This window comes from Salminus brasiliensis, chromosome 11, assembly GCF_030463535.1.
Source record: "Salminus brasiliensis chromosome 11, fSalBra1.hap2, whole genome shotgun sequence".
Lineage (NCBI taxonomy): Eukaryota > Metazoa > Chordata > Actinopteri > Characiformes > Bryconidae > Salminus > Salminus brasiliensis.
The window spans coordinates 31,061,668-31,088,452 of record NC_132888.1 but is presented as its reverse complement, the minus strand read 5'-3'; the positions used below and the strand labels follow the sequence as shown (position 1 = coordinate 31,088,452).

At 37.6% G+C, this 26,785-nt stretch overlaps 66 pseudogenes; all 66 read right to left on the bottom strand.

Annotated features, from left to right (window-relative positions):
* Positions 1–161: 161 nt before the first annotated feature.
* LOC140566057 (5S ribosomal RNA) lies at positions 162–280 on the bottom strand (annotated as a pseudogene).
* A 184-nt stretch (positions 281–464) lies between these two features.
* LOC140568295 (5S ribosomal RNA) lies at positions 465–583 on the bottom strand (annotated as a pseudogene).
* A 185-nt stretch (positions 584–768) lies between these two features.
* LOC140567614 (5S ribosomal RNA) lies at positions 769–887 on the bottom strand (annotated as a pseudogene).
* A 184-nt stretch (positions 888–1,071) lies between these two features.
* LOC140573091 (5S ribosomal RNA) lies at positions 1,072–1,190 on the bottom strand (annotated as a pseudogene).
* A 185-nt stretch (positions 1,191–1,375) lies between these two features.
* Positions 1,376–1,494, bottom strand: LOC140570256 (5S ribosomal RNA; annotated as a pseudogene).
* Positions 1,495–2,259: 765 nt separating this feature from the next.
* On the bottom strand, positions 2,260–2,378 carry LOC140566056 (5S ribosomal RNA; annotated as a pseudogene).
* A 184-nt stretch (positions 2,379–2,562) lies between these two features.
* On the bottom strand, positions 2,563–2,681 carry LOC140567622 (5S ribosomal RNA; annotated as a pseudogene).
* Positions 2,682–2,866: 185 nt separating this feature from the next.
* On the bottom strand, positions 2,867–2,985 carry LOC140572011 (5S ribosomal RNA; annotated as a pseudogene).
* Positions 2,986–3,456: 471 nt separating this feature from the next.
* LOC140570051 (5S ribosomal RNA) lies at positions 3,457–3,575 on the bottom strand (annotated as a pseudogene).
* A 185-nt stretch (positions 3,576–3,760) lies between these two features.
* Positions 3,761–3,879, bottom strand: LOC140567258 (5S ribosomal RNA; annotated as a pseudogene).
* A 184-nt stretch (positions 3,880–4,063) lies between these two features.
* Positions 4,064–4,182, bottom strand: LOC140572746 (5S ribosomal RNA; annotated as a pseudogene).
* Positions 4,183–4,661: 479 nt separating this feature from the next.
* Positions 4,662–4,780, bottom strand: LOC140570255 (5S ribosomal RNA; annotated as a pseudogene).
* Positions 4,781–5,546: 766 nt separating this feature from the next.
* On the bottom strand, positions 5,547–5,665 carry LOC140566055 (5S ribosomal RNA; annotated as a pseudogene).
* Positions 5,666–5,849: 184 nt separating this feature from the next.
* On the bottom strand, positions 5,850–5,968 carry LOC140567621 (5S ribosomal RNA; annotated as a pseudogene).
* Positions 5,969–6,153: 185 nt separating this feature from the next.
* LOC140572010 (5S ribosomal RNA) lies at positions 6,154–6,272 on the bottom strand (annotated as a pseudogene).
* Positions 6,273–6,743: 471 nt separating this feature from the next.
* On the bottom strand, positions 6,744–6,862 carry LOC140570050 (5S ribosomal RNA; annotated as a pseudogene).
* A 185-nt stretch (positions 6,863–7,047) lies between these two features.
* LOC140567257 (5S ribosomal RNA) lies at positions 7,048–7,166 on the bottom strand (annotated as a pseudogene).
* Positions 7,167–7,350: 184 nt separating this feature from the next.
* LOC140572745 (5S ribosomal RNA) lies at positions 7,351–7,469 on the bottom strand (annotated as a pseudogene).
* A 1,060-nt stretch (positions 7,470–8,529) lies between these two features.
* On the bottom strand, positions 8,530–8,648 carry LOC140566054 (5S ribosomal RNA; annotated as a pseudogene).
* A 184-nt stretch (positions 8,649–8,832) lies between these two features.
* Positions 8,833–8,951, bottom strand: LOC140567352 (5S ribosomal RNA; annotated as a pseudogene).
* Positions 8,952–9,136: 185 nt separating this feature from the next.
* LOC140572009 (5S ribosomal RNA) lies at positions 9,137–9,255 on the bottom strand (annotated as a pseudogene).
* Positions 9,256–9,438: 183 nt separating this feature from the next.
* LOC140571053 (5S ribosomal RNA) lies at positions 9,439–9,557 on the bottom strand (annotated as a pseudogene).
* A 184-nt stretch (positions 9,558–9,741) lies between these two features.
* LOC140573090 (5S ribosomal RNA) lies at positions 9,742–9,860 on the bottom strand (annotated as a pseudogene).
* A 185-nt stretch (positions 9,861–10,045) lies between these two features.
* On the bottom strand, positions 10,046–10,164 carry LOC140570254 (5S ribosomal RNA; annotated as a pseudogene).
* A 471-nt stretch (positions 10,165–10,635) lies between these two features.
* On the bottom strand, positions 10,636–10,754 carry LOC140570049 (5S ribosomal RNA; annotated as a pseudogene).
* A 185-nt stretch (positions 10,755–10,939) lies between these two features.
* On the bottom strand, positions 10,940–11,058 carry LOC140566266 (5S ribosomal RNA; annotated as a pseudogene).
* A 184-nt stretch (positions 11,059–11,242) lies between these two features.
* Positions 11,243–11,361, bottom strand: LOC140573268 (5S ribosomal RNA; annotated as a pseudogene).
* A 185-nt stretch (positions 11,362–11,546) lies between these two features.
* LOC140572697 (5S ribosomal RNA) lies at positions 11,547–11,665 on the bottom strand (annotated as a pseudogene).
* A 184-nt stretch (positions 11,666–11,849) lies between these two features.
* Positions 11,850–11,968, bottom strand: LOC140573089 (5S ribosomal RNA; annotated as a pseudogene).
* Positions 11,969–12,153: 185 nt separating this feature from the next.
* LOC140570253 (5S ribosomal RNA) lies at positions 12,154–12,272 on the bottom strand (annotated as a pseudogene).
* Positions 12,273–13,037: 765 nt separating this feature from the next.
* Positions 13,038–13,156, bottom strand: LOC140566052 (5S ribosomal RNA; annotated as a pseudogene).
* Positions 13,157–13,340: 184 nt separating this feature from the next.
* Positions 13,341–13,459, bottom strand: LOC140567620 (5S ribosomal RNA; annotated as a pseudogene).
* A 185-nt stretch (positions 13,460–13,644) lies between these two features.
* LOC140566613 (5S ribosomal RNA) lies at positions 13,645–13,763 on the bottom strand (annotated as a pseudogene).
* A 187-nt stretch (positions 13,764–13,950) lies between these two features.
* LOC140567256 (5S ribosomal RNA) lies at positions 13,951–14,069 on the bottom strand (annotated as a pseudogene).
* A 184-nt stretch (positions 14,070–14,253) lies between these two features.
* Positions 14,254–14,372, bottom strand: LOC140572744 (5S ribosomal RNA; annotated as a pseudogene).
* A 479-nt stretch (positions 14,373–14,851) lies between these two features.
* On the bottom strand, positions 14,852–14,970 carry LOC140566379 (5S ribosomal RNA; annotated as a pseudogene).
* Positions 14,971–15,153: 183 nt separating this feature from the next.
* LOC140571051 (5S ribosomal RNA) lies at positions 15,154–15,272 on the bottom strand (annotated as a pseudogene).
* A 184-nt stretch (positions 15,273–15,456) lies between these two features.
* LOC140573088 (5S ribosomal RNA) lies at positions 15,457–15,575 on the bottom strand (annotated as a pseudogene).
* A 185-nt stretch (positions 15,576–15,760) lies between these two features.
* Positions 15,761–15,879, bottom strand: LOC140570252 (5S ribosomal RNA; annotated as a pseudogene).
* Positions 15,880–16,350: 471 nt separating this feature from the next.
* On the bottom strand, positions 16,351–16,469 carry LOC140570048 (5S ribosomal RNA; annotated as a pseudogene).
* A 185-nt stretch (positions 16,470–16,654) lies between these two features.
* Positions 16,655–16,773, bottom strand: LOC140566264 (5S ribosomal RNA; annotated as a pseudogene).
* Positions 16,774–16,957: 184 nt separating this feature from the next.
* LOC140573267 (5S ribosomal RNA) lies at positions 16,958–17,076 on the bottom strand (annotated as a pseudogene).
* Positions 17,077–17,261: 185 nt separating this feature from the next.
* LOC140572696 (5S ribosomal RNA) lies at positions 17,262–17,380 on the bottom strand (annotated as a pseudogene).
* A 184-nt stretch (positions 17,381–17,564) lies between these two features.
* On the bottom strand, positions 17,565–17,683 carry LOC140573087 (5S ribosomal RNA; annotated as a pseudogene).
* Positions 17,684–17,868: 185 nt separating this feature from the next.
* Positions 17,869–17,987, bottom strand: LOC140571991 (5S ribosomal RNA; annotated as a pseudogene).
* A 765-nt stretch (positions 17,988–18,752) lies between these two features.
* On the bottom strand, positions 18,753–18,871 carry LOC140566051 (5S ribosomal RNA; annotated as a pseudogene).
* A 184-nt stretch (positions 18,872–19,055) lies between these two features.
* Positions 19,056–19,174, bottom strand: LOC140566612 (5S ribosomal RNA; annotated as a pseudogene).
* A 187-nt stretch (positions 19,175–19,361) lies between these two features.
* On the bottom strand, positions 19,362–19,480 carry LOC140570013 (5S ribosomal RNA; annotated as a pseudogene).
* Positions 19,481–19,665: 185 nt separating this feature from the next.
* On the bottom strand, positions 19,666–19,784 carry LOC140566610 (5S ribosomal RNA; annotated as a pseudogene).
* A 481-nt stretch (positions 19,785–20,265) lies between these two features.
* Positions 20,266–20,384, bottom strand: LOC140572907 (5S ribosomal RNA; annotated as a pseudogene).
* Positions 20,385–21,149: 765 nt separating this feature from the next.
* On the bottom strand, positions 21,150–21,268 carry LOC140567463 (5S ribosomal RNA; annotated as a pseudogene).
* A 184-nt stretch (positions 21,269–21,452) lies between these two features.
* LOC140568377 (5S ribosomal RNA) lies at positions 21,453–21,571 on the bottom strand (annotated as a pseudogene).
* Positions 21,572–21,756: 185 nt separating this feature from the next.
* LOC140572008 (5S ribosomal RNA) lies at positions 21,757–21,875 on the bottom strand (annotated as a pseudogene).
* Positions 21,876–22,058: 183 nt separating this feature from the next.
* LOC140571050 (5S ribosomal RNA) lies at positions 22,059–22,177 on the bottom strand (annotated as a pseudogene).
* Positions 22,178–22,361: 184 nt separating this feature from the next.
* LOC140573086 (5S ribosomal RNA) lies at positions 22,362–22,480 on the bottom strand (annotated as a pseudogene).
* Positions 22,481–22,665: 185 nt separating this feature from the next.
* On the bottom strand, positions 22,666–22,784 carry LOC140570250 (5S ribosomal RNA; annotated as a pseudogene).
* Positions 22,785–23,255: 471 nt separating this feature from the next.
* On the bottom strand, positions 23,256–23,374 carry LOC140570047 (5S ribosomal RNA; annotated as a pseudogene).
* A 185-nt stretch (positions 23,375–23,559) lies between these two features.
* On the bottom strand, positions 23,560–23,678 carry LOC140566263 (5S ribosomal RNA; annotated as a pseudogene).
* A 184-nt stretch (positions 23,679–23,862) lies between these two features.
* Positions 23,863–23,981, bottom strand: LOC140573266 (5S ribosomal RNA; annotated as a pseudogene).
* Positions 23,982–24,166: 185 nt separating this feature from the next.
* LOC140572694 (5S ribosomal RNA) lies at positions 24,167–24,285 on the bottom strand (annotated as a pseudogene).
* A 185-nt stretch (positions 24,286–24,470) lies between these two features.
* Positions 24,471–24,589, bottom strand: LOC140571582 (5S ribosomal RNA; annotated as a pseudogene).
* Positions 24,590–24,774: 185 nt separating this feature from the next.
* Positions 24,775–24,893, bottom strand: LOC140566233 (5S ribosomal RNA; annotated as a pseudogene).
* A 184-nt stretch (positions 24,894–25,077) lies between these two features.
* LOC140567429 (5S ribosomal RNA) lies at positions 25,078–25,196 on the bottom strand (annotated as a pseudogene).
* A 782-nt stretch (positions 25,197–25,978) lies between these two features.
* On the bottom strand, positions 25,979–26,097 carry LOC140568089 (5S ribosomal RNA; annotated as a pseudogene).
* Positions 26,098–26,282: 185 nt separating this feature from the next.
* On the bottom strand, positions 26,283–26,401 carry LOC140568543 (5S ribosomal RNA; annotated as a pseudogene).
* Positions 26,402–26,586: 185 nt separating this feature from the next.
* Positions 26,587–26,705, bottom strand: LOC140567826 (5S ribosomal RNA; annotated as a pseudogene).
* Between the last annotated feature and the right edge of the window lie 80 nt (positions 26,706–26,785).

The window sequence follows — 26,785 nt, the reverse complement described above, 5'->3', positions numbered from 1 at the left end:
CTAGAGGATTTAAATTTCATAGCTAAGACCATATTTGTTTAAAAAAGCATTCCATTTCAACTCATCAACATTTACAACACAAAAGAGTTTCAGATACAAATTTGTGCAAAAGATGTAAATAACATGGAAATGTAAGCTTTAATTGTTTGCAGGATTGGAAAAGCTTACAACACCTGGTATTCCCAGACAGTCTTCCATTCAAGTACTAATCAGGCCCAACCCTAGACAGCTTCTGAGATCAGACGAGATCAGGCGTTCTAAGGGTGGAATGGCCGTAAGCAGAAGAACCTTGCTAACTAGAGGATTCAAATTTCATAGCTAAGACCATATTTGTTCAAAACCAAGAAAAAGCATTCCATTTCAAAACATCAACGTTTACAACACAAAAGAGTTTCAAATACAAATTTGTGCAAAAGATGTAAAAAAATGGAAATGTAAGCTTAAATTGTTTGCAGGATAGGAAAAGCTTACAACACCTGGTATTCCCAGACAGTCTTCCATTCAAGAACTAACCAGGCCCAACCCTAGACAGCTTCGGAGATCAGACGAGATCAGGCGTTCTAAGGGTGGAATGGCCGCAAGCAGAAGAACCTTGCAAACTAGAGGATTCAAATTTCATAGCTAAGACCATATTTGTTCAAAACCAAGAAAAAGCATTCCATTTCAACACATCAACATTTACAACACAAAAGAGGTTCAACTACAAATTTGTGCAAAAGATGTAAATAACACGGAAATGTAAGCTTTAATTGTTTGCAGGATTGGAAAAGCTTATAACACCTGGTATTCCCAGACAGTCTCCCATTCAAGCACTAACCAGGCCCAACCCTAGGTAGCTTCTGAGGTCAGACGAGATCAGGCAATCTAAGGGTGGAATGGCCGTAAGCAGAAGAACCTTGGAAACTAAAGGATTCAAATTTCATAGCTAAGACCATATTTGTTCAAAACCAAGAAAAAGCATTCCATTTCAACACATCAGCATTTACAACACAAAAGAGTTTCAAATACAAATTTGTGCAAAAGATGTAACAAAATGGAAATGTAAGCTTTAATTGTTTGCAGGATAGGAAAAGCTTACAACACCTGGTATTCCCAGACAGTCTTCCATTCAAGTACTAACCAGGCCCAACCCTAGACAGCTTCTGAGATCAGACGAGATCAGGCGTTCTAAGGGTGGAATGGCCGTAAGCAGAAGAACCTTGCTAACTAGAGGATTCAAATTTCATAGCTAAGACCATATTTGTTCAAAACCAAGAAAAAGCATTCCATTTCAAAACATCAACGTTTACAACACAAAAGAGTTTCAAATACAAATTTGTGCAAAAGATGTAAAAAAAATGGAAATGTAAGCTTAAATTGTTTGCAGGATAGGAAAAACTTACAACACCTGGTATTCCCAGACAGTCTCCCATTCAAGTACTAACCAGGCCCAACCCTAGGTAGCTTCTGAGATCAAACGAGATCAGGCGTTCTAAGGGTGGAATGGCCGTAAGCAGAAGAACCTTGCAAACTAAAGGATTCAAATTTCATAGCTAAGACCATATTTGTTCAAAACCAAGAAAAAGCATTCCATTTCAACACATCAACATTTACAACACAAAAGAGTTTCAAATACAAATTTGTGCAAAAGATGTAAATAATATGGAAATGTAAGCTTTAATTGTTTGCAGGATTGGAAAAGCTTACAACACCTGGTATTCCCACACAGACTCCCATTCAAGTACTAACCAGGCCCAACCCTCGGTAGCTTCTGAGATCAGACGTTCTAAGGGTGGAATAGCCGTAAGCAGAAGAACCTTGGAAACTAGAGGATTCAAATTTCATAGCTAAGACCATATTTGTTCAAAACCTAGAAAAAGCATTCCATTTCAACACATCAACATTTACAACACAAAAGAGTTTCAACTACAAATTTGTGCAAAAGATTTAAAAAAAATGGAAATGTAAGCTTTAATTGTTTGCAGGACTGGAAAAGCTTATAACACCTGGTATTCCCAGACAGTCTCCCATTCACATACTAACCAGGCATAATCCTAGTTAGCTTCTGAGATCAGACGTTCTAAGGGTGGAATGACCGTAAGCAGAAGAATCTTGCAAACTAGAGGATTTAAATTTCATAGCTAAGACCATATTTGTTTAAAAAAGCATTCCATTTCAACTCATCAACATTTACAACACAAAAGAGTTTCAGATACAAATTTGTGCAAAAGATGTAAATAACATGGAAATGTAAGCTTTAATTGTTTGCAGGATTGGAAAAGCTTACAACACCTGGTATTCCCAGACAGTCTTCCATTCAAGTACTAATCAGGCCCAACCCTAGACAGCTTCTGAGATCAGACGAGATCAGGCGTTCTAAGGGTGGAATGGCCGTAAGCAGAAGAACCTTGCTAACTAGAGGATTCAAATTTCATAGCTAAGACCATATTTGTTCAAAACCAAGAAAAAGCATTCCATTTCAAAACATCAACGTTTACAACACAAAAGAGTTTCAAATACAAATTTGTGCAAAAGATGTAAAAAAATGGAAATGTAAGCTTAAATTGTTTGCAGGATAGGAAAAGCTTACAACACCTGGTATTCCCAGACAGTCTTCCATTCAAGTACTAACCAGGCCCAACCCTAGACAGCTTCGGAGATCAGACGAGATCAGGCGTTCTAAGGGTGGAATGGCCGCAAGCAGAAGAACAGTGCAAACAAGAGGATTCAAATTTCATAGCTAAGACCATATTTGTTCAAAACCAAGAAAAAGCATTCCATTTCAACACATCAACATTTACAACACAAAAGAGTTTCAACTACAAATTTGTGCAAAAGATGTAAATAATATGGAAATGTAAGCTTTAATTGTTTGCAGGATTGGAAAAGCTTACAACACCTGGTATTCCCAAACAGTCTCCCACTTAAGTACTAACCAGGCCCAACCCTATATAGCTACTGAGATCAGACGAGATCAGGCGTTCTAAGGGCGGAAAGGCCGTAAGCAGAAGAACCTTGCAAACTAGAGGATTCAAATTTCATAGCTAAGACCATATTTGTTCAAAACCAAGAAAAAGCATTCCATTTCAAAACATCAACGTTTACAACACAAAGGAGTTTCAAATACAAATTTGTGCAAAAGATGTAAAAAAAATGGAAATGTAAGCTTTAATTGTTTGCAGGACTGGAAAAGCTTATAACACCTGGTATTCCCAGACAGTCTCCCATTCACATACTAACCAGGCATAATCCTAGTTAGCTTCTGAGAGCAGACGTTCTAAGGGTGGAATGACCGTAAGCAGAAGAATCTTGCAAACTAGAGGATTTAAATTTCATAGCTAAGACCATATTTGTTTAAAAAAGCATTCCATTTCAACTCATCAACATTTACAACACAAAAGAGTTTCAACTACAAATTTGTGCAAAAGATGTAAATAACATGGAAATGTAAGCTTTAATTGTTTGCAGGATTGGAAAAGCTTACAACACCTGGTATTCCCAAACAGTCTCCCACTTAAGTACTAACCAGGCCCAACCCTAGGTAGCTTCTGAGATCAGACGAGATCAGGCGTTCTAAGGGTGGAATGGCCGTAAGCAGAAGAACTTTGCAAACTAGAGGATTCAAATTTCATAGCTAAGACCATATTTGTTCAAAACCAAGAAAAAGTATTCCATTTCAACACATCAACATTTACAACACAAAAGAGTTTCAACTACAAATTTGTGCAAAAGATGTAAATAACATGGAAATGTAAGCTTTAATTGTTTGCAGGATTGGAAAAGCTTACAACACCTGGTATTCCCAGACAGTCTCCGATTCAAGTACTAACCAGGCCAAACCCTAGGTAGCTTCTGAGATCAGACGAGACCAGGCGTTCTAAGGGTGGAATGGCCGTAAGCAGAAGAACTTTGCAAACTAGAGGATTCAAATTTCATAGCTAAGACCATATTTGTTCAAAACCAAGAAAAAGCATTCCATTTCAACACATCAACATTTACAACACAAAAGAGTTTCAACTACAAATTTATGCAAAAGATGTAAAAAAATGGAAATGTAAGCTTTAATTGTTTGCAGGATTGGAAAAGCTTACAACACCTGGTTTTCCCAGACAGTCTCCCATTCAAGTACTAACCAGGCCCAACCCAAGGTAGCTTCGGAGATCAGACGAGATCAGGCGTTCTAAGGGTGGAATGGCCGTAAGCAGAAAAACCTTGCAAACTAGAGGATTCAAATTTCATAGCTAAGACCATATTTGTTCAAAACCAAGAAAAAGCATTCCATTTCAACACATCAACATTTACAACACAAAAGAGTTTCAACTACAAATTTGTGCAAAAGATGTAAATAACATGGAAATGTAAGCTTTAATTGGTTGCAGGATTGGAAAAGCTTACAACACCTGGTATTCCCAGACACTCTCCCATTCAAGTACTAACCAGGCCCAACCCTAGGTAGCTTCTGAGATCAGACGTTCTAAGGGTGGAATAGCCGTAAGCAGAAGAACCTTGCAAACTAGAGGATTCAAATTTCATAGCTAAGACCATATTTGTTCAAAACCAAGAAAAAGGATTCCATTTCAAAACATCAACGTTTACAACACAAAAGAGTTTCAAATACAAATTTGTGCAAAAGATGTAAAAAAAATGGAAATGTAAGCTTAAATTGTTTGCAGGATAGGAAAAACTTACAACACCTGGTATTCCCAGACAGTCTCCCATTCAAGTACTAACCAGGCCCAACCCTAGGTAGCTTCTGAGATCAAACGAGATCAGGCGTTCTAAGGGTGGAATGGCCGTAAGCAGAAGAACCTTGCAAACTAAAGGATTCAAATTTCATAGCTAAGACCATATTTGTTCAAAACCAAGAAAAAGCATTCCATTTCAACACATCAACATTTACAACACAAAAGAGTTTCAAATACAAATTTGTGCAAAAGATGTAAATAATATGGAAATGTAAGCTTTAATTGTTTGCAGGATTGGAAAAGCTTACAACACCTGGTATTCCCACACAGACTCCCATTCAAGTACTAACCAGGCCCAACCCTCGGTAGCTTCTGAGATCAGACGTTCTAAGGGTGGAATAGCCGTAAGCAGAAGAACCTTGGAAACTAGAGGATTCAAATTTCATAGCTAAGACCATATTTGTTCAAAACCTAGAAAAAGCATTCCATTTCAACACATCAACATTTACAACACAAAAGAGTTTCAACTACAAATTTGTGCAAAAGATGTAAAAAAAAATGGAAATGTAAGCTTTAATTGTTTGCAGGACTGGAAAAGCTTATAACACCTGGTATTCCCAGACAGTCTCCCATTCACATACTAACCAGGCATAATCCTAGTTAGCTTCTGAGATCAGACGTTCTAAGGGTGGAATGACCGTAAGCAGAAGAATCTTGCAAACTAGAGGATTTAAATTTCATAGCTAAGACCATATTTGTTTAAAAAAGCATTCCATTTCAACTCATCAACATTTACAACACAAAAGAGTTTCAGATACAAATTTGTGCAAAAGATGTAAATAACATGGAAATGTAAGCTTTAATTGTTTGCAGGATTGGAAAAGCTTACAACACCTGGTATTCCCAGACAGTCTTCCATTCAAGTACTAATCAGGCCCAACCCTAGACAGCTTCTGAGATCAGACGAGATCAGGCGTTCTAAGGGTGGAATGGCCGTAAGCAGAAGAACCTTGCTAACTAGAGGATTCAAATTTCATAGCTAAGACCATATTTGTTCAAAACCAAGAAAAAGCATTCCATTTCAAAACATCAACGTTTACAACACAAAAGAGTTTCAAATACAAATTTGTGCAAAAGATGTAAAAAAATGGAAATGTAAGCTTAAATTGTTTGCAGGATAGGAAAAGCTTACAACACCTGGTATTCCCAGACAGTCTTCCATTCAAGTACTAACCAGGCCCAACCCTAGACAGCTTCGGAGATCAGACGAGATCAGGCGTTCTAAGGGTGGAATGGCCGCAAGCAGAAGAACAGTGCAAACAAGAGGATTCAAATTTCATAGCTAAGACCATATTTGTTCAAAACCAAGAAAAAGCATTCCATTTCAACACATCAACATTTACAACACAAAAGAGTTTCAACTACAAATTTGTGCAAAAGATGTAAATAATATGGAAATGTAAGCTTTAATTGTTTGCAGGATTGGAAAAGCTTACAACACCTGGTATTCCCAAACAGTCTCCCACTTAAGTACTAACCAGGCCCAACCCTATATAGCTACTGAGATCAGACGAGATCAGGCGTTCTAAGGGCGGAAAGGCCGTAAGCAGAAGAACCTTGCAAACTAGAGGATTCAAATTTCATAGCTAAGACCATATTTGTTCAAAACCAAGAAAAAGCATTCCATTTCAAAACATCAACGTTTACAACACAAAGGAGTTTCAAATACAAATTTGTGCAAAAGATGTAAAAAAAATGGAAATGTAAGCTTTAATTGTTTGCAGGACTGGAAAAGCTTATAACACCTGGTATTCCCAGACAGTCTCCCATTCACATACTAACCAGGCATAATCCTAGTTAGCTTCTGAGAGCAGACGTTCTAAGGGTGGAATGACCGTAAGCAGAAGAATCTTGCAAACTAGAGGATTTAAATTTCATAGCTAAGACCATATTTGTTTAAAAAAGCATTCCATTTCAACTCATCAACATTTACAACACAAAAGAGTTTCAACTACAAATTTGTGCAAAAGATGTAAATAACATGGAAATGTAAGCTTTAATTGTTTGCAGGATTGGAAAAGCTTACAACACCTGGTATTCCCAAACAGTCTCCCACTTAAGTACTAACCAGGCCCAACCCTAGGTAGCTTCTGAGATCAGACGAGATCAGGCGTTCTAAGGGTGGAATGGCCGTAAGCAGAAGAACTTTGCAAACTAGAGGATTCAAATTTCATAGCTAAGACCATATTTGTTCAAAACCAAGAAAAAGTATTCCATTTCAACACATCAACATTTACAACACAAAAGAGTTTCAACTACAAATTTGTGCAAAAGATGTAAATAACATGGAAATGTAAGCTTTAATTGTTTGCAGGATTGGAAAAGCTTACAACACCTGGTATTCCCAGACAGTCTCCGATTCAAGTACTAACCAGGCCAAACCCTAGGTAGCTTCTGAGATCAGACGAGACCAGGCGTTCTAAGGGTGGAATGGCCGTAAGCAGAAGAACTTTGCAAACTAGAGGATTCAAATTTCATAGCTAAGACCATATTTGTTCAAAACCAAGAAAAAGCATTCCATTTCAACACATCAACATTTACAACACAAAAGAGTTTCAACTACAAATTTATGCAAAAGATGTAAAAAAATGGAAATGTAAGCTTTAATTGTTTGCAGGATTGGAAAAGCTTACAACACCTGGTTTTCCCAGACAGTCTCCCATTCAAGTACTAACCAGGCCCAACCCAAGGTAGCTTCGGAGATCAGACGAGATCAGGCGTTCTAAGGGTGGAATGGCCGTAAGCAGAAAAACCTTGCAAACTAGAGGATTCAAATTTCATAGCTAAGACCATATTTGTTCAAAACCAAGAAAAAGCATTCCATTTCAACACATCAACATTTACAACACAAAAGAGTTTCAACTACAAATTTGTGCAAAAGATGTAAATAACATGGAAATGTAAGCTTTAATTGGTTGCAGGATTGGAAAAGCTTACAACACCTGGTATTCCCAGACACTCTCCCATTCAAGTACTAACCAGGCCCAACCCTAGGTAGCTTCTGAGATCAGACGTTCTAAGGGTGGAATAGCCGTAAGCAGAAGAACCTTGCAAACTAGAGGATTCAAATTTCATAGCTAAGACCATATTTGTTCAAAACCAAGAAAAAGGATTCCATTTCAAAACATCAACGTTTACAACACAAAAGAGTTTCAAATACAAATTTGTGCAAAAGATGTAAATAATATGGAAATGTAAGCTTTAATTGTTTGCAGGATTGGAAAAGCTTACAACACCTGGTATTCCCACACAGACTCCCATTCAAGTACTAACCAGGCCCAACCCTCGGTAGCTTCTGAGATCAGACGTTCTAAGGGTGGAATAGCCGTAAGCAGAAGAACCTTGGAAACTAGAGGATTCAAATTTCATAGCTAAGACCATATTTGTTCAAAACCTAGAAAAAGCATTCCATTTCAACACATCAACATTTACAACACAAAAGAGTTTCAACTACAAATTTGTGCAAAAGATGTAAAAAAAAATGGAAATGTAAGCTTTAATTGTTTGCAGGACTGGAAAAGCTTATAACACCTGGTATTCCCAGACAGTCTCCCATTCACATACTAACCAGGCATAATCCTAGTTAGCTTCTGAGATCAGACGTTCTAAGGGTGGAATGACCGTAAGCAGAAGAATCTTGCAAACTAGAGGATTTAAATTTCATAGCTAAGACCATATTTGTTTAAAAAAGCATTCCATTTCAACTCATCAACATTTACAACACAAAAGAGTTTCAGATACAAATTTGTGCAAAAGATGTAAATAACATGGAAATGTAAGCTTTAATTGTTTGCAGGATTGGAAAAGCTTACAACACCTGGTATTCCCAGACAGTCTTCCATTCAAGTACTAATCAGGCCCAACCCTAGACAGCTTCTGAGATCAGACGAGATCAGGCGTTCTAAGGGTGGAATGGCCGTAAGCAGAAGAACCTTGCTAACTAGAGGATTCAAATTTCATAGCTAAGACCATATTTGTTCAAAACCAAGAAAAAGCATTCCATTTCAAAACATCAACGTTTACAACACAAAAGAGTTTCAAATACAAATTTGTGCAAAAGATGTAAAAAAATGGAAATGTAAGCTTAAATTGTTTGCAGGATAGGAAAAGCTTACAACACCTGGTATTCCCAGACAGTCTTCCATTCAAGTACTAACCAGGCCCAACCCTAGACAACTTCGGAGATCAGACGAGATCAGGCGTTCTAAGGGTGGAATGGCCGCAAGCAGAAGAACCGTGCAAACAAGAGGATTCAAATTTCATAGCTAAGACCATATTTGTTCAAAACCAAGAAAAAGCATTCCATTTCAACACATCAACATTTACAACACAAAAGAGTTTCAACTACAAATTTGTGCAAAAGATGTAAATAATATGGAAATGTAAGCTTTAATTGTTTGCAGGATTGGAAAAGCTTACAACACCTGGTATTCCCAAACAGTCTCCCACTTAAGTACTAACCAGGCCCAACCCTATATAGCTACTGAGATCAGACGAGATCAGGCGTTCTAAGGGCGGAAAGGCCGTAAGCAGAAGAACCTTGCAAACTAGAGGATTCAAATTTCATAGCTAAGACCATATTTGTTCAAAACCAAGAAAAAGCATTCCATTTCAAAACATCAACGTTTACAACACAAAAGAGTTTCAAATACAAATTTGTGCAAAAGATGTAAAAAATGGAAATGTAAGCTTTAATTGTTTGCAGGATTGGAAAAGCTTACAACACCTGGTATTCCCAGACAGTCTCCCATTCAAGTACTAACCAGGCCCAACCCTAGGTAGCTTCTGAGATCAGACGAGATCAGGCAATCTAAGGGTGGAATGGCCGTAAGCAGAAGAACCTTGCAAACTAAAGGATTCAAATTTCATAGCTAAGACCATATTTGTTCAAAACCAAGAAAAAGCATTCCATTTCAACACATCAGCATTTACAACACAAAAGAGTTTCAAATACAAATTTGTGCAAAAGATGTAACAAAATGGAAATGTAAGCTTTAATTGTTTGCAGGATAGGAAAAGCTTACAACACCTGGTATTCCCAGACAGTCTTCCATTCAAGTACTAACCAGGCCCAACCCTAGACAGCTTCTGAGATCAGACGAGATCAGGCGTTCTAAGGGTGGAATGGCCGTAAGCAGAAGAACCTTGCTAACTAGAGGATTCAAATTTCATAGCTAAGACCATATTTGTTCAAAACCAAGAAAAAGCATTCCATTTCAAAACATCAACGTTTACAACACAAAAGAGTTTCAAATACAAATTTGTGCAAAAGATGTAAAAAAAATGGAAATGTAAGCTTAAATTGTTTGCAGGATAGGAAAAACTTACAACACCTGGTATTCCCAGACAGTCTCCCATTCAAGTACTAACCAGGCCCAACCCTAGGTAGCTTCTGAGATCAAACGAGATCAGGCGTTCTAAGGGTGGAATGGCCGTAAGCAGAAGAACCTTGCAAACTAAAGGATTCAAATTTCATAGCTAAGACCATATTTGTTCAAAACCAAGAAAAAGCATTCCATTTCAACACATCAACATTTACAACACAAAAGAGTTTCAAATACAAATTTGTGCAAAAGATGTAAAAAAAATGGAAATGTAAGCTTTAATTGTTTGCAGGACTGGAAAAGCTTATAACACCTGGTATTCCCAGACAGTCTCCCATTCACATACTAACCAGGCATAATCCTAGTTAGTTTCTGAGAGCAGACGTTCTAAGGGTGGAATGACCGTAAGCAGAAGAATCTTGCAAACTAGAGGATTTAAATTTCATAGCTAAGACCATATTTGTTTAAAAAAGCATTCCATTTCAACTCATCAACATTTACAACAAAAAAGAGTTTCAACTACAAATTTGTGCAAAAGATGTAAATAACATGGAAATGTAAGCTTTAATTGTTTGCAGGATTGGAAAAGCTTACAACACCTGGTATTCCCAAACAGTCTCCCACTTAAGTACTAACCAGGCCCAACCCTAGGTAGCTTCTGAGATCAGACGAGATCAGGCGTTCTAAGGGTGGAATGGCCGTAAGCAGAAGAACTTTGCAAACTAGAGGATTCAAATTTCATAGCTAAGACCATATTTGTTCAAAACCAAGAAAAAGTATTCCATTTCAACACATCAACATTTACAACACAAAAGAGTTTCAACTACAAATTTGTGCAAAAGATGTAAATAACATGGAAATGTAAGCTTTAATTGTTTGCAGGATTGGAAAAGCTTACAACACCTGGTATTCCCAGACAGTCTCCGATTCAAGTACTAACCAGGCCAAACCCTAGGTAGCTTCTGAGATCAGACGAGATCAGGCGTTCTAAGGGTGGAATGGCCGTAAGCAGAAGAACTTTGCAAACTAGAGGATTCAAATTTCATAGCTAAGACCATATTTGTTCAAAACCAAGAAAAAGCATTCCATTTCAACACATCAACATTTACAACACAAAAGAGTTTCAACTACAAATTTATGCAAAAGATGTAAAAAAATGGAAATGTAAGCTTTAATTGTTTGCAGGATTGGAAAAGCTTACAACACCTGGTTTTCCCAGACAGTCTCCCATTCAAGTACTAACCAGGCCCAACCCTAGGTAGCTTCGGAGAACAGACGAGATCAGGCGTTCTAAGGGTGGAATGGCCGTAAGCAGATAAACCTTGCAAACTAGAGGATTCAAATTTCATAGCTAAGACCATATTTGTTCAAAACCAAGAAAAAGCATTCCATTTCAACACATCAACATTTACAACACAAAAGAGTTTCAACTAAAAATTTGTGCAAAAGATGTAAATAACATGGAAATGTAAGCTTTAATTGGTTGCAGGATTGGAGAAGCTTACAACACCTGGTATTCCCAGACAGTCTCCCATTCAAGTACTAACCAGGCCCAACCCTAGGTAGCTTCTGAGATCAGACGAGATCAGGCTTTCGAAGGGTGGAATGGCCATAAGCAGAAGAACCTTGCAAACTAGAGGATTCAAATTTCATAGCTACGACCATATTTGTTCAAAACCAAGAAAAAGCATTCCATTTCAACACATCAGCATTTACAACACAAAAGAGTTTCAAATACAAATTTGTGCAAAAGATGTAACAAAATGGAAATGTAAGCTTTAATTGTTTGCAGGATAGGAAAAGCTTACAACACCTGGTATTCCCAGACAGTCTTCCATTCAAGTACTAACCAGGCCCAACCCTAGACAGCTTCTGAGATCAGACGAGATCAGGCGTTCTAAGGGTGGAATGGCCGTAAGCAGAAGAACCTTGCTAACTAGAGGATTCAAATTTCATAGCTAAGACCATATTTGTTCAAAACCAAGAAAAAGCATTCCATTTCAAAACATCAACGTTTACAACACAAAAGAGTTTCAAATACAAATTTGTGCAAAAGATGTAAAAAAAATGGAAATGTAAGCTTAAATTGTTTGCAGGATAGGAAAAACTTACAACACCTGGTATTCCCAGACAGTCTCCCATTCAAGTACTAACCAGGCCCAACCCTAGGTAGCTTCTGAGATCAAACGAGATCAGGCGTTCTAAGGGTGGAATGGCCGTAAGCAGAAGAACCTTGCAAACTAAAGGATTCAAATTTCATAGCTAAGACCATATTTGTTCAAAACCAAGAAAAAGCATTCCATTTCAACACATCAACATTTACAACACAAAAGAGTTTCAAATACAAATTTGTGCAAAAGATGTAAATAATATGGAAATGTAAGCTATAATTGTTTGCAGGATTGGAAAAGCTTACAACACCTGGTATTCCCACACAGACTCCCATTCAAGTACTAACCAGGCCCAACCCTCGGTAGCTTCTGAGATCAGACGTTCTAAGGGTGGAATAGCCGTAAGCAGAAGAACCTTGGAAACTAGAGGATTCAAATTTCATAGCTAAGACCATATTTGTTCAAAACCTAGAAAAAGCATTCCATTTCAACACATCAACATTTACAACACAAAAGAGTTTCAACTACAAATTTGTGCAAAAGATGTAAAAAAAATGGAAATGTAAGCTTTAATTGTTTGCAGGACTGGAAAAGCTTATAACACCTGGTATTCCCAGACAGTCTCCCATTCACATACTAACCAGGCATAATCCTAGTTAGCTTCTGAGATCAGACGTTCTAAGGGTGGAATGACCGTAAGCAGAAGAATCTTGCAAACTAGAGGATTTAAATTTCATAGCTAAGACCATATTTGTTTAAAAAAGCATTCCATTTCAACTCATCAACATTTACAACACAAAAGAGTTTCAGATACAAATTTGTGCAAAAGATGTAAATAACATGGAAATGTAAGCTTTAATTGTTTGCAGGATTGGAAAAGCTTACAACACCTGGTATTCCCAGACAGTCTTCCATTCAAGTACTAATCAGGCCCAACCCTAGACAGCTTCTGAGATCAGACGAGATCAGGCGTTCTAAGGGTGGAATGGCCGTAAGCAGAAGAACCTTGCTAACTAGAGGATTCAAATTTCATAGCTAAGACCATATTTGTTCAAAACCAAGAAAAAGCATTCCATTTCAAAACATCAAAGTTTACAACACAAAAGAGTTTCAAATACAAATTTGTGCAAAAGATGTAAAAAAATGGAAATGTAAGCTTAAATTGTTTGCAGGATAGGAAAAGCTTACAACACCTGGTATTCCCAGACAGTCTTCCATTCAAGTACTAACCAGGCCCAACCCTAGACAGCTTCGGAGATCAGACGAGATCAGGCGTTCTAAGGGTGGAATGGCCGCAAGCAGAAGAACCGTGCAAACAAGAGGATTCAAATTTCATAGCTAAGACCATATTTGTTCAAAACCAAGAAAAAGCATTCCATTTCAACACATCAACATTTACAACACAAAAGAGTTTCAACTACAAATTTGTGCAAAAGATGTAAATAATATGGAAATGTAAGCTTTAATTGTTTGCAGGATTGGAAAAGCTTACAACACCTGGTATTCCCAAACAGTCTCCCACTTAAGTACTAACCAGGCCCAACCCTAGGTAGCTTCTGAGATCAGACGACATCAGGCGTTCTAAGGGTGGAATGGCCGTAAGCAGAAGAACTTTGCAAACTAGAGGATTCAAATTTCATAGCTAAGACCATATTTGTTCAAAACCAAGAAAAAGTATTCCATTTCAACACATCAACATTTACAACACAAAAGAGTTTCAACTACAAATTTGTGTTTAAAAGATGTAAATAACATGGAAATGTAAGCTTTAATTGTTTGCAGGATTGGAAAAGCTTACAACACCTGGTATTCCCAGACAGTCTCCGATTCAAGTACTAACCAGGCCAAACCCTAGGTAGCTTCTGAGATCAGACGAGACCAGGCGTTCTAAGGGTGGAATGGCCGTAAGCAGAAGAACTTTGCAAACTAGAGGATTCAAATTTCATAGCTAAGACCATATTTGTTCAAAACCAAGAAAAAGCATTCCATTTCAACACATCAACATTTACAACACAAAAGAGTTTCAATTACAAATTTATGCAAAAGATGTAAAAAAATGGAAATGTAAGCTTTAATTGTTTGCAGGATTGGAAAAGCTTACAACACCTGGTTTTCCCAGACAGTCTCCCATTCAAGTACTAACCAGGCCCAACCCAAGGTAGCTTCGGAGATCAGACGAGATCAGGCGTTCTAAGGGTGGAATGGCCGTAAGCAGAAAAACCTTGCAAACTAGAGGATTCAAATTTCATAGCTAAGACCATATTTGTTCAAAACCAAGAAAAAGCATTCCATTTCAACACATCAACATTTACAACACAAAAGAGTTTCAACTACAAATTTGTGCAAAAGATGTAAATAACATGGAAATGTAAGCTTTAATTGGTTGCAGGATTGGAAAAGCTTACAACACCTGGTATTCCCAGACACTCTCCCATTCAAGTACTAACCAGGCCCAACCCTAGGTAGCTTCTGAGATCAGACGTTCTAAGGGTGGAATAGCCGTAAGCAGAAGAACCTTGCAAACTAGAGGATTCAAATTTCATAGCTAAGACCATATTTGTTCAAAACCAAGAAAAAGGATTCCATTTCAAAACATCAACGTTTACAACACAAAAGAGTTTCAAATACAAATTTGTGCAAAAGATGTAAAAAAAATGGAAATGTAAGCTTAAATTGTTTGCAGGATAGGAAAAACTTACAACACCTGGTATTCCCAGACAGTCTCCCATTCAAGTACTAACCAGGCCCAACCCTAGGTAGCTTCTGAGATCAGACGAGATCAGGCTTTCGAAGGGTGGAATGGCCATAAGCAGAAGAACCTTGCAAACTAGAGGATTCAAATTTCATAGCTAAGACCATATTTGTTCAAAACCAAGAAAAAGCATTCCATTTCAAAACATCAACGTTTACAACACAAAAGAGTTTCAAATACAAATTTGTGCAAAAGATGTAAAAAATGGAAATGTAAGCTTTAATTGTTTGCAGGATTGGAAAAGCTTACAACACCTGGTATTCCCAGACAGTCTCCCATTCAAGTACTAACCAGGCCCAACCCTAGGTAGCTTCTGAGATCAGACGAGATCAGGCAATCTAAGGGTGGAATGGCCGTAAGCAGAAGAACCTTGCAAACTAAAGGATTCAAATTTCATAGCTAAGACCATATTTGTTCAAAACCAAGAAAAAGCATTCCATTTCAACACATCAGCATTTACAACACAAAAGAGTTTCAAATACAAATTTGTGCAAAAGATGTAACAAAATGGAAATGTAAGCTTTAATTGTTTGCAGGATAGGAAAAGCTTACAACACCTGGTATTCCCAGACAGTCTTCCATTCAAGTACTAACCAGGCCCAACCCTAGACAGCTTCTGAGATCAGACGAGATCAGGCGTTCTAAGGGTGGAATGGCCGTAAGCAGAAGAACCTTGCTAACTAGAGGATTCAAATTTCATAGCTAAGACCATATTTGTTCAAAACCAAGAAAAAGCATTCCATTTCAAAACATCAACGTTTACAACACAAAAGAGTTTCAAATACAAATTTGTGCAAAAGATGTAAAAAAAATGGAAATGTAAGCTTAAATTGTTTGCAGGATAGGAAAAACTTACAACACCTGGTATTCCCAGACAGTCTCCCATTCAAGTACTAACCAGGCCCAACCCTAGGTAGCTTCTGAGATCAAACGAGATCAGGCGTTCTAAGGGTGGAATGGCCGTAAGCAGAAGAACCTTGCAAACTAAAGGATTCAAATTTCATAGCTAAGACCATATTTGTTCAAAACCAAGAAAAAGCATTCCATTTCAACACATCAACATTTACAACACAAAAGAGTTTCAAATACAAATTTGTGCAAAAGATGTAAAAAAAATGGAAATGTAAGCTTTAATTGTTTGCAGGACTGGAAAAGCTTATAACACCTGGTATTCCCAGACAGTCTCCCATTCACATACTAACCAGGCATAATCCTAGTTAGTTTCTGAGAGCAGACGTTCTAAGGGTGGAATGACCGTAAGCAGAAGAATCTTGCAAACTAGAGGATTTAAATTTCATAGCTAAGACCATATTTGTTTAAAAAAGCATTCCATTTCAACTCATCAACATTTACAACACAAAAGAGTTTCAACTACAAATTTGTGCAAAAGATGTAAATAACATGGAAATGTAAGCTTTAATTGTTTGCAGGATTGGAAAAGCTTACAACACCTGGTATTCCCAAACAGTCTCCCACTTAAGTACTAACCAGGCCCAACCCTAGGTAGCTTCTGAGATCAGACGAGATCAGGCGTTCTAAGGGTGGAATGGCCGTAAGCAGAAGAACTTTGCAAACTAGAGGATTCAAATTTCATAGCTAAGACCATATTTGTTCAAAACCAAGAAAAAGTATTCCATTTCAACACATCAACATTTACAACACAAAAGAGTTTCAACTACAAATTTGTGCAAAAGATGTAAATAACATGGAAATGTAAGCTTTAATTGTTTGCAGGATTGGAAAAGCTTACAACACCTGGTATTCCCAGACAGTCTCCGATTCAAGTACTAACCAGGCCAAACCCTAGGTAGCTTCTGAGATCAGACGAGATCAGGCGTTCTAAGGGTGGAATGGCCGTAAGCAGAAGAACTTTGCAAACTAGAGGATTCAAATTTCATAGCTAAGACCATATTTGTTCAAAACCAAGAAAAAGCATTCCATTTCAACACATCAACATTTACAACACAAAAGAGTTTCAACTACAAATTTATGCAAAAGATGTAAAAAAATGGAAATGTAAGCTTTAATTGTTTGCAGGATTGGAAAAGCTTACAACACCTGGTTTTCCCAGACAGTCTCCCATTCAAGTACTAACCAGGCCCAACCCTAGGTAGCTTCGGAGAACAGACGAGATCAGGCGTTCTAAGGGTGGAATGGCCGTAAGCAGAAAAACCTTGCAAACTAGAGGATTCAAATTTCATAGCTAAGACCATATTTGTTCAAAACCAAGAAAAAGCATTCCATTTCAACACATCAACATTTACAACACAAAAGAGTTTCAACTAAAAATTTGTGCAAAAGATGTAAATAACATGGAAATGTAAGCTTTAATTGGTTGCAGGATTGGAGAAGCTTACAACACCTGGTATTCCCAGACAGTCTCCCATTCAAGTACTAACCAGGCCCAACCCTAGGTAGCTTCTGAGATCAGACGAGATCAGGCTTTCGAAGGGTGGAATGGCCATAAGCAGAAGAACCTTGCAAACTAGAGGATTCAAATTTCATAGCTACGACCATATTTGTTCAAAACCAAGAAAAAGCATTCCATTTCAACACATCAGCATTTATAACACAAAAGAGTTTCAAATACAAATTTGTGCAAAAGATGTAACAAAATGGAAATGTAAGCTTTAATTGTTTGCAGGATAGGAAAAGCTTACAACACCTGGTATTCCCAGACAGTCTTCCATTCAAGTACTAACCAGGCCCAACCCTAGACAGCTTCTGAGATCAGACGAGATCAGGCGTTCTAAGGGTGGAATGGCCGTAAGCAGAAGAACCTTGCTAACTAGAGGATTCAAATTTCATAGCTAAGACCATATTTGTTCAAAACCAAGAAAAAGCATTCCATTTCAAAACATCAACGTTTACAACACAAAAGAGTTTCAAATACAAATTTGTGCAAAAGATGTAAAAAAAATGGAAATGTAAGCTTAAATTGTTTGCAGGATAGGAAAAACTTACAACACCTGGTATTCCCAGACAGTCTCCCATTCAAGTACTAACCAGGCCCAACCCTAGGTAGCTTCTGAGACCAAACGAGATCAGGCGTTCTAAGGGTGGAATGGCCGTAAGCAGAAGAACCTTGCAAACTAAAGGATTCAAATTTCATAGCTAAGACCATATTTGTTCAAAACCAAGAAAAAGCATTCCATTTCAACACATCAACATTTACAACACAAAAGAGTTTCAAATACAAATTTGTGCAAAAGATGTAAATAATATGGAAATGTAAGCTATAATTGTTTGCAGGATTGGAAAAGCTTACAACACCTGGTATTCCCACACAGACTCCCATTCAAGTACTAACCAGGCCCAACCCTCGGTAGCTTCTGAGATCAGACGTTCTAAGGGTGGAATAGCCGTAAGCAGAAGAACCTTGGAAACTAGAGGATTCAAATTTCATAGCTAAGACCATATTTGTTCAAAACCTAGAAAAAGCATTCCATTTCAACACATCAACATTTACAACACAAAAGAGTTTCAACTACAAATTTGTGCAAAAGATGTAAAAAAAATGGAAATGTAAGCTTTAATTGTTTGCAGGACTGGAAAAGCTTATAACACCTGGTATTCCCAGACAGTCTCCCATTCACATACTAACCAGGCATAATCCTAGTTAGCTTCTGAGATCAGACGTTCTAAGGGTGGAATGACCGTAAGCAGAAGAATCTTGCAAACTAGAGGATTTAAATTTCATAGCTAAGACCATATTTGTTTAAAAAAGCATTCCATTTCAACACATCAACATTTACAACACAAAAGAGTTTCAGATACAAATTTGTGCAAAAGATGTAAATAACATGGAAATGTAAGCTTTAATTGTTTGCAGGATTGGAAAAGCTTACAACACCTGGTATTCCCAGACAGTCTTCCATTCAAGTACTAATCAGGCCCAACCCTAGACAGCTTCTGAGATCAGACGAGATCAGGCGTTCTAAGGGTGGAATGGCCGTAAGCAGAAGAACCTTGCTAACTAGAGGATTCAAATTTCATAGCTAAGACCATATTTGTTCAAAACCAAGAAAAAGCATTCCATTTCAAAACATCAAAGTTTACAACACAAAAGAGTTTCAAATACAAATTTGTGCAAAAGATGTAAAAAAATGGAAATGTAAGCTTAAATTGTTTGCAGGATAGGAAAAGCTTACAACACCTGGTATTCCCAAACAGTCTCCCACTTAAGTACTAACCAGGCCCAACCCTAGGTAGCTTCTGAGATCAGACGACATCAGGCGTTCTAAGGGTGGAATGGCCGTAAGCAGAAGAACTTTGCAAACTAGAGGATTCAAATTTCATAGCTAAGACCATATTTGTTCAAAACCAAGAAAAAGTATTCCATTTCAACACATCAACATTTACAACACAAAAGAGTTTCAACTACAAATTTGTGTTTAAAAGATGTAAATAACATGGAAATGTAAGCTTTAATTGTTTGCAGGATTGGAAAAGCTTACAACACCTGGTATTCCCAGACAGTCTCCCATTCAAGTACTAACCAGGCCCAACCCTAAGTAGCTTCTGAGATCAGACGGGATCATGCGTTCTAAGGGTGGAATGGCCGTAAGCAGAAAAACCTTGCAAACTAGAGGATTCAAGTTTCATAGCTAAGACCATATTTGTTCAAAACCAAGAAAAAGCATTCCATTTCAACACATCAACATTTACAACACAAAAGAGTTTCAACTACAAATTTGTGCAAAAGATGTAAATAATATGGAAATGTAAGCTTTAATTGTTTGCAGGATTGGAAAAGCTTACAACACCTGGTATTCCCAAACAGTCTCCCACTTAAGTACTAACCAGGCCCAACCCTAGGTAGCTTCTGAGATCAGACGACATCAGGCGTTCTAAGGGTGGAATGGCCGTAAGCAGAAGAACTTTGCAAACTAGAGGATTCAAATTTCATAGCTAAGACCATATTTGTTCAAAACCAAGAAAAAGTATTCCATTTCAACACATCAACATTTACAACACAAAAGAGTTTCAACTACAAATTTGTGTTTAAAAGATGTAAATAACATGGAAATGTAAGCTTTAATTGTTTGCAGGATTGGAAAAGCTTACAACACCTGGTATTCCCAGACAGTCTCCGATTCAAGTACTAACCAGGCCAAACCCTAGGTAGCTTCTGAGATCAGACGTTCTAAGGGTGGAATAGCCGTAAGCAGAAGAACCTTGCAAACTAGAGGATTCAAATTTCATAGCTAAGACCATATTTGTTCAAAACCAAGAAAAAGGATTCCATTTCAAAACATCAACGTTTACAACACAAAAGAGTTTCAAATACAAATTTGTGCAAAAGATGTAAAAAAAATGGAAATGTAAGCTTAAATTGTTTGCAGGATAGGAAAAGCTTACAACACCTGGTATTCCCAGACAGTCTCCCATTCAAGTACTAACCAGGCCCAACCCTAGGTAGCTTCTGAGATCAAACGAGATCAGGCGTTCTAAGGGTGGAATGGCCGTAAGCAGAAGAACCTTGCAAACTAAAGGATTCAAATTTCATAGCTAAGACCATATTTGTTCAAAACCAAGAAAAAGCATTCCATTTCAACACATCAACATTTACAACACAAAAGAGTTTCAAATACAAATTTGTGCAAAAGATGTAAATAATATGGAAATGTAAGCTTTAATTGTTTGCAGGATTGGAAAAGCTTACAACACCTGGTATTCCCACACAGACTCCCATTCAAGTACTAACCAGGCCCAACCCTCGGTAGCTTCTGAGATCAGACGTTCTAAGGGTGGAATAGCCGTAAGCAGAAGAACCTTGGAAACTAGAGGATTCAAATTTCATAGCTAAGACCATATTTGTTCAAAACCTAGAAAAAGCATTCCATTTCAACACATCAACATTTACAACACAAAAGAGTTTCAACTACAAATTTGTGCAAAAGATGTAAAAAAAATGGAAATGTAAGCTTTAATTGTTTGCAGGACTGGAAAAGCTTATAACACCTGGTATTCCCAGACAGTCTCCCATTCACATACTAACCAGGCATAATCCTAGTTAGCTTCTGAGATCAGACGTTCTAAGGGTGGAATGACCGTAAGCAGAGGAATCTTGCAAACTAGAGGATTTAAATTTCATAGCTAAGACCATATTTGTTTAAAAAAGCATTCCATTTCAACTCATCAACATTTACAACACAAAAGAGTTTCAGATACAAATTTGTGCAAAAGATGTAAATAACATGGAAATGTAAGCTTTAATTGTTTGCAGGATTGGAAAAGCTTACAACACCTGGTATTCCCAGACAGTCTTCCATTCAAGTACTAATCAGGCCCAACCCTAGACAGCTTCTGAGATCAGACGAGATCAGGCAATCTAAGGGTGGAATGGCCGTAAGCAGAAGAACCTTGCTAACTAGAGGATTCAAATTTCATAGCTAAGACCATATTTGTTCAAAACCAAGAAAAAGCATTCCATTTCAAAACATCAACGTTTACAACACAAAAGAGTTTCAAATACAAATTTGTGCAAAAGATGTAAAAAAATGGAAATGTAAGCTTAAATTGTTTGCAGGATAGGAAAAGCTTACAAGACCTGGTATTCCCAGACAGTCTTCCATTCAAGTACTAACCAGGCCCAACCCTAGACAGCTTCGGAGATCAGACGAGATCAGGCGTTCTAAGGGTGGAATGGCCGCAAGCAGAAGAACCGTGCAAACAAGAGGATTCAAATTTCATAGCTAAGACCATATTTGTTCAAAACCAAGAAAAAGCATTCCATTTCAACACATCAACATTTACAACACAAAAGAGTTTCAACTACAAATTTGTGCAAAAGATGTAAATAATATGGAAATGTAAGCTTTAATTGTTTGCAGGATTGGAAAAGCTTACAACACCTGGTATTCCCAAACAGTCTCCCACTTAAGTACTAACCAGGCCCAACCCTATATAGCTACTGAGATCAGACGAGATCAGGCGTTCTAAGGGCGGAAAGGCCGTAAGCAGAAGAACCTTGCAAACTAGAGGATTCAAATTTCATAGCTAAGACCATATTTGTTCAAAACCAAGAAAAAGCATTCCATTTCAAAACATCAACGTTTACAACACAAAAGAGTTTCAAATACAAATTTGTGCAAAAGATGTAAAAAATGGAAATGTAAGCTTTAATTGTTTGCAGGATTGGAAAAGCTTACAACACCTGGTATTCCCAGACAGTCTCCCATTCAAGTACTAACCAGGCCCAACCCTAGGTAGCTTCTGAGATCAGACGAGATCAGGCAATCTAAGGGTGGAATGGCCGTAAGCAGAAGAACCTTGCAAACTAAAGGATTCAAATTTCATAGCTAAGACCATATTTGTTCAAAACCAAGAAAAAGCGTTCCATTTCAACACATCAGCATTTACAACACAAAAGAGTTTCAAATACAAATTTGTGCAAAAGATGTAACAAAATGGAAATGTAAGCTTTAATTGTTTGCAGGATAGGAAAAGCTTACAACACCTGGTATTCCCAGACAGTCTTCCATTCAAGTACTAACCAGGCCCAACCCTAGACAGCTTCTGAGATCAGACGAGATCAGGCGTTCTAAGGGTGGAATGGCCGTAAGCAGAAGAACCTTGCTAACTAGAGGATTCAAATTTCATAGCTAAGACCATATTTGTTCAAAACCAAGAAAAAGCATTCCATTTCAAAACATCAACGTTTACAACACAAAAGAGTTTCAAATACAAATTTGTGCAAAAGATGTAAAAAAAATGGAAATGTAAGCTTAAATTGTTTGCAGGATAGGAAAAACTTACAACACCTGGTATTCCCAGACAGTCTCCCATTCAAGTACTAACCAGGCCCAACCCTAGGTAGCTTCTGAGATCAAACGAGATCAGGCGTTCTAAGGGTGGAATGGCCGTAAGCAGAAGAACCTTGCAAACTAAAGGATTCAAATTTCATAGCTAAGACCATATTTGTTCAAAACCAAGAAAAAGCATTCCATTTCAACACATCAACATTTACAACACAAAAGAGTTTCAAATACAAATTTGTGCAAAAGATGTAAAAAAAATGGAAATGTAAGCTTTAATTGTTTGCAGGACTGGAAAAGCTTATAACACCTGGTATTCCCAGACAGTCTCCCATTCACATACTAACCAGGCATAATCCTAGTTAGCTTCTGAGAGCAGACGTTCAAAGGGTGGAATGACCGTAAGCAGAAGAATCTTGCAAACTAGAGGATTTAAATTTCATAGCTAAGACCATATTTGTTTAAAAAAGCATTCCATTTCAACTCATCAACATTTACAACACAAAAGAGTTTCAACTACAAATTTGTGCAAAAGATGTAAATAACATGGAAATGTAAGCTTTAATTGTTTGCAGGATTGGAAAAGCTTACAACACCTGGTATTCCCAAACAGTCTCCCACTTAAGTACTAACCAGGCCCAACCCTAGGTAGCTTCTGAGATCAGACGAGATCAGGCGTTCTAAGGGTGGAATGGCCGTAAGCAGAAGAACTTTGCAAACTAGAGGATTCAAATTTCATAGCTAAGACCATATTTGTTCAAAACCAAGAAAAAGTATTCCATTTCAACACATCAACATTTACAACACAAAAGAGTTTCAACTACAAATTTGTGCAAAAGATGTAAATAACATGGAAATGTAAGCTTTAATTGTTTGCAGGATTGGAAAAGCTTACAACACCTGGTATTCCCAGACAGTCTCCGATTCAAGTACTAACCAGGCCAAACCCTAGGTAGCTTCTGAGATCAGACGAGATCAGGCGTTCTAAGGGTGGAATGGCCGTAAGCAGAAGAACTTTGCAAACTAGAGGATTCAAATTTCATAGCTAAGACCATATTTGTTCAAAACCAAGAAAAAGCATTCCATTTCAACACATCAACATTTACAACACAAAAGAGTTTCAACTACAAATTTATGCAAAAGATGTAAAAAAATGGAAATGTAAGCTTTAATTGTTTGCAGGATTGGAAAAGCTTACAACACCTGGTTTTCCCAGACAGTCTCCCATTCAAGTACTAACCAGGCCCAACCCTAGGTAGCTTCGGAGAACAGACGAGATCAGGCGTTCTAAGGGTGGAATGGCCGTAAGCAGAAAAACCTTGCAAACTAGAGGATTCAAATTTCATAGCTAAGACCATATTTGTTCAAAACCAAGAAAAAGCATTCCATTTCAACACATCAACATTTACAACACAAAAGAGTTTCAACTAAAAATTTGTGCAAAAGATGTAAATAACATGGAAATGTAAGCTTTAATTGGTTGCAGGATTGGAGAAGCTTACAACACCTGGTATTCCCAGACAGTCTCCCATTCAAGTACTAACCAGGCCCAACCCTAGGTAGCTTCTGAGATCAGACGAGATCAGGCTTTCGAAGGGTGGAATGGCCATAAGCAGAAGAACCTTGCAAACTAGAGGATTCAAATTTCATAGCTACGACCATATTTGTTCAAAACCAAGAAAAAGCATTCCATTTCAACACATCAACATTTACAACACAAAAGAGGTTCAACTACAAATTTGTGCAAAAGATGTAAATAACATGGAAATGTAAGCTTTAATTGTTTGCAGGATTGGAAATGCTTACAACACCTAGTATTCCCAGATAGTCTCCCATTCAAGTACTAACCAGGCCCAACCCTAGGTAGCTTCTGAGATCAGACGAGATCAGGCGTTCTAAGGGTGGAATGGCCGCAAGCAGAAGAACCGTGCAAACAAGAGGATTCAAATTTCATAGCTAAGACCATATTTGTTCAAAACCAAGAAAAAGCATTCCATTTCAACACATCAACATTTACAACACAAAAGAGTTTCAACTACAAATTTGTGCAAAAGATGTAAATAACACGGAAATGTAAGCTTTAATTGTTTGCAGGATTGGAAAAGCTTATAACACCTGGTATTCCCAGACAGTCTCCCATTCAAGTACTAACCAGGCCCAACCCTAGGTAGCTTCTGAGGTCAGACGAGATCAGGCAATCTAAGGGTGGAATGGCCGTAAGCAGAAGAACCTTGGAAACTAAAGGATTCAAATTTCATAGCTAAGACCATATTTGTTCAAAACCAAGAAAAAGCATTCCATTTCAACACATCAGCATTTACAACACAAAAGAGTTTCAAATACAAATTTGTGCAAAAGATGTAACAAAATGGAAATGTAAGCTTTAATTGTTTGCAGGATAGGAAAAGCTTACAACACCTGGTATTCCCAGACAGTCTCCCATTCAAGTACTGACCAGGCCCAAGCCTAGGTAGCTTCTGAGATCAGACGAGCTCAGGCGTTCTTAAAGTGGAATGGCTGTAAGCAGAAGAACCTTTCAAACTAGAGGATTCAAATTTCATAGCTAAGACCATATTTGTTCAAAACCAAGAAAAAGCATTCCATTTCAACACATCAACATTTACAACACAAAAGAGTTTCAACTACAAATTTATGCAAAAGATGTAAAAAAATGGAAATGTAAGCTTTAATTGTTTGCAGGATTGGAAAAGCTTACAACACCTGGTATTCCCACACAGACTCCCATTCAAGTACTAACCAGGCCCAACCCTCGGTAGCTTCTGAGATCAGACGTTCTAAGGGTGGAATAGCCGTAAGCAGAAGAACCTTGCAAACTAGAGGATTCAAATTTCATAGCTAAGACCATATTTGTTCAAAATCAAGAAAAAGCATTCCATTTCAACACATCAACATTTACAACACAAAAGAGTTTCAACTACAAATTTGTACAAAAGATGTAAATAACATGGAAATGTAAGCTTTAATTGTTTGCAGGATTGGAAAAGCTTAAAACACCTGGTCATCCCAGACAGTCTCCCATTCAAGTACTAACCAGGCCCAACTGTAGGTTGCTTCTGAGATCAGACGAGATCAGGCGTTCTAAGGGTGGAATGGCCGTAAGCAGAAGAACCTTGCAAACTAAAGGATTCAAATTTCATAGCTAAGACCATATTTGTTCAAAACCAAGAAAAAGCATTCCATTTCAACACATCAACATTTACAACACAAAAGAGTTTCAACTACAAATTTGTGCAAAAGATGTAAATAACATGGAAATGTAAGCTTTAATTGTTTGCAGGATTGGAAGAGCTTACAACACCTGGTATTCCCAAACAGTCTCCCACTCAAGTACTAACCAGACCCAACCCTAGGTAGATTCTGAGAGCAAACGAGATCAGGCGTTCGAAGGGTGGAATGGCCGTAAGCAGAAGAACCTTGCAAACTAGAGGATTCAAATTTCATAGCTAAGACCATATTTGTTCAAAACCAAGAAAAAGCATTCCATTTCAAAACATCAACATTTACAACACAAAAGAGTTTCAAACATAAATTTGTGCAAAAGATGTAAATAACATGGAAATGTAAGCTTTAATTGTTTGCAGGATTGGAAAAGCTTACAACACCTGGTATTCCCAGATAGTCTCCCATTCAAGTACTAACCAGGCCCAACCCTAAGTAGCTTCTGAGATCAGACGGGATCATGCGTTCTAAGGGTGGAATGGCCGTAAGCAGAAAAACCTTGCAAACTAGAGGATTCAAGTTTCATAGCTAAGACCATATTTGTTCAAAACCAAGAAAAAGCATTCCATTTCAACACATCAACATTTACAACACAAAAGAGTTTCAACTACAAATTTGTGCAAAAGATGTAAATAACATGGAAATGTAAGCTTTAATTGTTTGCAGGATTGGAAAAGCTTACAAAACCTGGTATTCCCAGACAGTCTCCCATTCAAGTACTAACCAGGCCCAACTGTAGGTTGCTTCTGAGATCAGACGAGATCAGGCGTTCTAAGGGTGGAATGGCCGTAAGCAGAAGAACCTTGCAAACTAAAGGATTCAAATTTCATAGCTAAGATCACATTTGTTCAAAACCAAGAAAAAGCATTCCATT